A 7,329-nucleotide genomic window follows, 5' to 3' on the forward strand; every position below is an offset into this window, starting at 1 on the left:
ACATGAATATTAAATCAATGTGGAGAGCTTCAGGGCCGTGTGTCGGGCGTTGTCTCTCCCTCTCCTCTTGCATGTGCTGGCAGGCAGGAGTAGATGCTGCCTGCATGAGTGGGAGTTCAGCTGTAGTGAGTTTCTATAATCAATTTGACACTGAAATTTTATTGTGTTGAAATGGTGCACTGTAGTATAAGCGCAATAGCTCTCATGCCATTTGAATTTTCTTCGAATTTTTCTATTTAATATAATTCAGCAAAGTTGTCTCCTTCCTTTTTGTAGATATGTTTTTTTTTTTTTTTCAAATAAACAATGTCCCTGTAGTGAGTTGTGATTATTTGTCTAAAGATTACTTGAAGTGTCTTTAGGTGACCTCTCCCTTTCTGTGAATGTGTGATGCAGCACCCTTACCCTCTAAAAGGGGAAAACACGGGATAAATTAATACATTTAGTCAATATCACAATTAGATTGGTACTTAACTTGTCTTTGTTTGTTGTTTACAGGAAGGGAGACATGAGCAGCAGGAATCTGGGAAAGTCCTCGCAACCACTTTTAAGGATGGTAAAGAATTGAGGCCGTGTGGTAATCACATATTTACCTCCCATGCCAGATTTCACAACTGCCCTGGCCCTGGAGTATCAGGTGGAAGCAGCCACAATGTATACAAAGGTATTGTTAAAAATTCTTATGTACATCACGTTTCTTTGCATTTGCATTACCTGCATTTCTCCATTAAAGTCTGCTTGTAGCATTGACCAGGTAAAAATCACCGTACTTGCATTTAGGTGGCATTTGCGGACAATACAAGAATAGGACTTCTTACAATCAGCATCTATTTGATTTTGCTATAAAAACAGTTTGCCCAATTATTATCTAAAAAGAGTTTGATCGTTGTGTTACTTTGTTGATATGCCCTGATAAGACTGATGGGCTCGGTGGTTCTAAATATTAACTTCCATTTTCATTTGTATGTGATTGCTTGTCAGGGTAAAATCAGACTCCAGCAAATGCAGTGCCAAGGTCAAGAAAAGAATGGAAAGTGGAAGACCAGTAAAGCGCAAGACATCAGATATGAACCAACGTGTCAAATCCTTCATGAGGGACTTCACTGCATTTGACTGGCAAAATAACCAGATGGAGGTGAGGCTCTTATAATAACGTGGCCTTGATTTTCGTCCACACTAAAACTCATGAAAATGAACATCACATACACTGGGCATGTGTCGATGTAAACAGGAAGTAGATTGGATGCTTGGTTAAAAAAAATACGACAGAGTATTAAAGTAGTCTTTAATAATGAAAGGTTGTGTTTGATACTTAAGATCTTCTCTAAAATCTTCCTCTATGAACTCACACAGACACAGTTCATGGAATGTTTTAGAAGTTTTATTTGTCAGACTTAACGTTAGCTACAGCGCTGCCTCTCACTCACACACACGCATCAAATTTACCTTAAAATCAACACGTACACACAAAGGTTTACTGGATTATGTGTCCATAAATGTGGTCAACACACGTCTCTCACTCGGTCCCTCGGTTTCATTGTCTGTTTTCACTCGTAGCTCTGCGGGTGGCTGAAGTCTCTGTCCTACTGAAGAGCAATTACTGCTTTTGTTTCTTTACGTTTTATCTGTAGACTCACAATAGTTGTGTAGAACAAAATAAGCATGAATAAGGACAGGAAAGTCCTCCGTTTTGTGTCCATCACCCTTCCTTAAGCCGCTAACCGTGACTTCAGACGGCCGCTCCTTAGGTCTGATAACGCCGCTGGACACGCCGCTCACTCTAATCGCTCCAATAACAGCTGCTTCCTCCTCAGAAATGAAATGCTGACTTTAACTGAACAACAGCTGCTAGTAAAGACAACAAGGTCAGCAACACCTGTAATCAGTTGTCCATGTTAAATTAGCCTGGTAGTCGATCGGTAATCAATGTTGTTTATGATTTCTGGGAACGGTCACATGATTGGGATGTGACGAATCAGGAAAGTACACAAGTTCAACAAGCCATGGATCACCAGTGACCTGAAAGCACTTCTTAATAAGAAGAAAGCTGCTTTCAGGTCTGGGGACAGGGATGAGCTCAGGAGAGTCCAGCGTGACCTGAAGGTGAAGATCAGGGAGTGCAAGGACACCTACAGGAGGAAGCTGGAGGCCAAACTCCAGCAGAACAATGTTAGGGAGGTGTGGACCGGGATGAAGCTGATTACTGGCTTCAAGGTTGGAGGGAGACAACCAGGGGATCCCTGGAGAGGGTCAACGAGCTAAACTGTTTCTTCAATAGGTTTAGCTCACAGCCCTCATCTGTCTCCTCCACACACCTCACCTCACAAACACCTCGGCTGCCTCCTCCCCTCCCCCCTCTGTCCCCCCTGGTGAGCGGCACGGACAATGAGCCCTCTATTTCAAAGGGCTCTTCCACCACCGACACCATGACCACCCTCCCCCCCCTCTCTGTGACGACTGGCCAGGCTAGAAGACAGCTGGAGAGACTCCACCAAGGAAAGGCTGAGGGACCTGATGGCATCAGCCCCAGGGTCCTGAAGACCTGCGCCATCCAGCTGTCTGATGTCCTGCAACACCTCTACAACCTGAGCCTGAAGCAGGAGGAAGTCCCGGTGCTGTGGAAGACGTCGTGCCTGGTTCCTGTACCTAAGAAGACGACACCATCTAACCTCAATGACTACCGACCAGTTGCCCTCACATCCCATGTGATGAAGGTGCTGGAGAGGCTGGTCTTGGCCCACCTCCGACCGCAGGTGAAATCATCACTGGACCCTCTGCAATTTGCATACCAGCCTCATGTGGGAGTGGACAACGCCATCATCTACCTGCTGCAACAAGCTCAGTCGCACCTGGATGGAACCGGTGGCTCTGTGAGAATCACTTTCTTTGACTTCTCCAGTGCATTCAACACCATCCAACCAGTGCTGCTGAGTGAGAAGCTGCGGGAAGTGGGGGTTAACGTGTCCACTGTCTCCTGGATCACTGACTACCTCACAGGCAGACCACAGTTTGTCCGTCTGGGCCGTGTGCTGTCTGATACGGTGGTCAGTGATACTGGAGCCCCACAGGGAACTGTTCTGTCTCCCTTTCTGTTCACCTTGTACACCACTGACTTCCAGTACAACTCGGGGTCATGCCATCTGCAGAAGTTCTCTGATGACTCTGCAGTGGTCAGGTGAATAAGGGACAAACGGGAAGAGGAGTACAGGGCAGTAGTGGATGACTTTGTGGAGTGGGCCGGTAGAAATCACCTGCTTCTGAACGTGGCTAAGACCAGAGAGATGGTGGTCGACTTCGGGAGGAGGACGACGGCTCCACAGCCGCTGAGAGTTCTGGGAGAGGACGTGGACATGGTGAAGGAGTACAAGTACCTGGGTGTCTCCATCGACAGCAGACTGAGCTGGAAGGCCAACATCAACGCTGTGTACAAGAAGGGGATGAGTCGACTCTTTTTCTTAAGGAAGCTTCGATCCTTCAATGTGTGCAGCAAGATGTTGGAGATGTTCTACCAGTCTGTTGTGGCCAGTGCACTGTACTTCGCCGTAGTCTGCTGGGGGAGCAGCATTGGAGCCGGAGACACCAACACACTTAATAAACTGATTAAGAAGGCCGGCTCCATCATCGGCTGTAAACAAGACTATCTGGAACAGGTAGTGGAGAGGAGGACACTGAAGAAACTATTATCCATATTGGATAATCAGGACCACCCTCTCCACCACCTACTGCAGGGACAGCGGAGCACTTTCTCCAACAGACTGATCCAGCTCCGCTGTCATAAGGACAGATACAGGAGAACATTCCTGCCTACTGCTATAAGACTCTATAATAAATCACCTCGGGCCAAATCAAATCGTTAAACCTCTGCACTACTGTTTATTTAGTTGATTTAATGTTATTCTATTCACTGTGTATATAGTGTGCATTTTTTTAAATATATATATATATAACATCTTTACTCTATTATAATTGTATATATTGTGACGTGTGTTTTTCTTTTTCTTTTTTCTTTATATATAATATTAAGATTTTTATACCTGTAACCTATTGCTGCTCTGGAACCTATTGCTGCTTGTAACAAAATAATTTCCCCTCGCGGGATCAATAAAGTTAGTATCTATCTATCTATCTATCATCTACACGTCATCATTGCTAATAACCAATCAAGTAGCGAATGCGGGTGTGGGCATCGTTTCCAAACGTATCCGTTTTCGACTGTCCACACAAATACGCAACCCGGAGTTTTCAAACGTATCCGTCCTCGGGAGCGTTATCAAACTCCTCTGCTTTCGGTGCTCGAAAATGCCGGCGTAGTGTGGACGCTCAGTGTAAACGTAGCAAAACATGCATTTTCAAATGGAAACGGAGTACTGTGGACGTGGCCTATAATTTTTATATATGTACATTTATTAGTGTTACAAATTGTTTATGTGTCACAAACTGTTGTGTTGTGGTGATTTGCCCTGTTAAAGAGCGTTAGTTGTGGGTTATTAATTGTTGTGTTATAACCATGATTAAGGGTCCCTCTCAATTAGGGTTGGGTACTGAAAACCGGTGCCAATATGGCACCGGTTTTCGGTGTGGTTCTTATGCGACCGGATCGAAACGCAACGCAGATTTTGGTGCTTCCTTTTGGTGCTTCCTTTTGGTGCCTAAGCCAATTGAAATACTTTCGGTGCTTCATTTCGGTGCCTGAGCCGATTGAAATACTGCCACTGGTGGCCTAAAACGGACGTTACAGCCAACATAAGCATCACCTCACTTGCGCTAGTTAACATTACACTACTCTGATGACTCCGTCCTGGCAGCAGGTAACGATAGCCTACCGTTTGTATAGCTACAGTAGCTAGCTAGCCATCAACCTTTTAACAGAGAAAATGCCAAAAGGTAAACGGTCAAAAGTGTGGCTGTATTTCGCACTAAAATGCATGCACCGTGTTCGACTGCCTGCGTGAGCGTGAGCCCATGCCAAGCACATCAGCGGGCAGTGTGGGCCTCCCTGGCCTCAGCGATGGGGAGACTGGTCCCAACCCTGAGAACGATGATGACAACAGCAGCCTTACCTCAGGTTAATAATGTAACATTGATTGCAAATCTTGCATTTAGAAAAGTAGGCCTAATAACAAATGATAAATTAGGCATTATAACCATGTTTAAGTTAGCTAGCTACTAGCAAACGGTAAGCTAAATGCCGCCATCATAGCAAGTCAGTGTAATGTTAATGAAACTAGCAATGGCATGTGCAGTGATGCTTCTCTTGCCTGTACAATATTTAACATTTATGTTTATTTTTGGCTCTCCAGCTTCAACAGTGACCCCATTCACCTTGGCAAAGAAGGCTCATTTAACAAAAGAGAAGGTGGAGGAACTCCACAGGTCTGTGACCAAATTTGTGGTCAAGGGACTGCATTCTTTTTCCACTGTAGAATCTCCATGGTTCAGGTAAAAATAAGTGATGTGAAAACAATATTTGTATAAAATCTGTTCCATTAAAGCAATTCGTCAAAAAGACTAATAAATATCCTCAAATTTATTTTATACAGAGAGATGACCACTGCCCTCAATCCTTGCTACCGATCCCCATCCAGGGATGATCTGTCCAATACACTAATTCATACCTGTGTGTACAGGCCTCATTGACACCATCTGAGAGGGTTTGAACCGGTTGAACCGGTATACAGCCCAGCACTATTACAAATTAGGATTTTCCACAAAACGTGATGTTTGTTGTCAAATCTAATCAGCTCTTTGATCAAGCGACAGCCAGGCGTTTCCCATCATGCCCTGGGTCATGGGTGCAATCCCAACGTCCCCCCTAAAGCCTCAAACCCTGAACCCTCAAGGACTTAACCGATGTCACCTGGTAACTGGTTGAGTGTGAGAGACTGTGAGGGCTTGAAATGGTGTAAATAGGAATGGGACAGTGTTTTGCTGCGACGTATCACATTACTATGACAACAACAAAAAATAAGATGTATAATTGTGTTTCTTTATTTTATACTTTGTACTTTTGCAGAAGCTTTTTAAAAATTTGACAAAATAATCCACGCTTTGGGTGCCGATCGTCGGTGACCGATTCTGCGCAGGACTGGCTTATCTCGAACGAGCCTATTAGTTCAAATGCACCTGAAGGTGCATTTTAAAGTGTGGATTAGTGTCCAATGTTATTATTTTCTTTCAGTTACTGAGGCTACAAAATACAAATAAACTGGACAGGTGGAGAAATCCAGGTAATGTCCTAATTTTCTTTCTGTCAGTGGTTTTACAGTGACCTGAAAGACCCGTTCATTGCTGCTGCATTAATCTTTTCAGTGATTGATATATATGAATTGTCATACAGTATATTCTGAGTCTTAGGATCCTACTCCTAGTTGAAAGTCCTTGTTCAACTTTATTATACAGTAAACAGATGATGACAATGATTTACATTAAATAAAACTGTAGATATGACAGATGAGATAAATAATATTTAGTTTTAATTAACACAGTGGAACATTGACTTTTGAATTTACTGTATCTCATAGCTATAAGGAGGACGCAACTAAAAGCATTTCATTTTTTAATTAAAATGATTTCTATTGATGTTCTGATTTAGATTTGACTTGTGGGAGGAAACTGGAGTGCAGAGAGTAAAACCAAGGAAATTTCCCACAGCTAGAATCCAGCCTGGAGAGCCTCGACTGTGTTAACCAGTGATCCACTGTGCGGTCTCAGTGGACATTTTGACCGGTTAAACATAGTAATTAATTAGGTATTAATTCATAAACACTGTCTTCTATTGAAACGTGGCACTGGAAAATCAAAATGTGACACAACCGCTATGACACATTAAAAAGCACAGTGTGAAAAAGGTGGTTAGGACCTCATAAACTTAGATACAGCACCTGATACAACACCTGAAGTAGTACTGAACCATTTTGATAGCACTTTACAGCTCGTGAATGGCACTCATTCGTGCAGTTTTCTGAGATTTCACTCTCCCCGAGTCACAGAAATCAACACACGTTATTTAGTTTCTGTTTTGTGTATAACGATAAATATTTCAGAATTGCCATCTTTCTGTGTTCATTTCCCCTTAGACTGACTGGGTTGTCCTATTTCATAGCTGCTATGTTGGTAGGCACTTCAGATCCAATCTATGTGGACAAACACTGAAAAGGGGAGGTTTTCAATATATGTGTCCTTTGATTATCTCAGACATTTATTTGCTGGTTTTCGTCATTGAATGTGGCAGTAAATTGAATATCTTTAGGTTTTGAAACGTTGGGACAAATTAAGCAATTCAAAGGTGTGTAATCCAAGATTTGTTAAAACAGCCAATTAGTTATATGG

Source organism: Cebidichthys violaceus, unplaced genomic scaffold (assembly GCF_023349555.1).
Source record: "Cebidichthys violaceus isolate CVI_PGR_0920_01 unplaced genomic scaffold, fCebVio1.0.p SCAF_4, whole genome shotgun sequence".
Lineage (NCBI taxonomy): Eukaryota > Metazoa > Chordata > Actinopteri > Perciformes > Stichaeidae > Cebidichthys > Cebidichthys violaceus.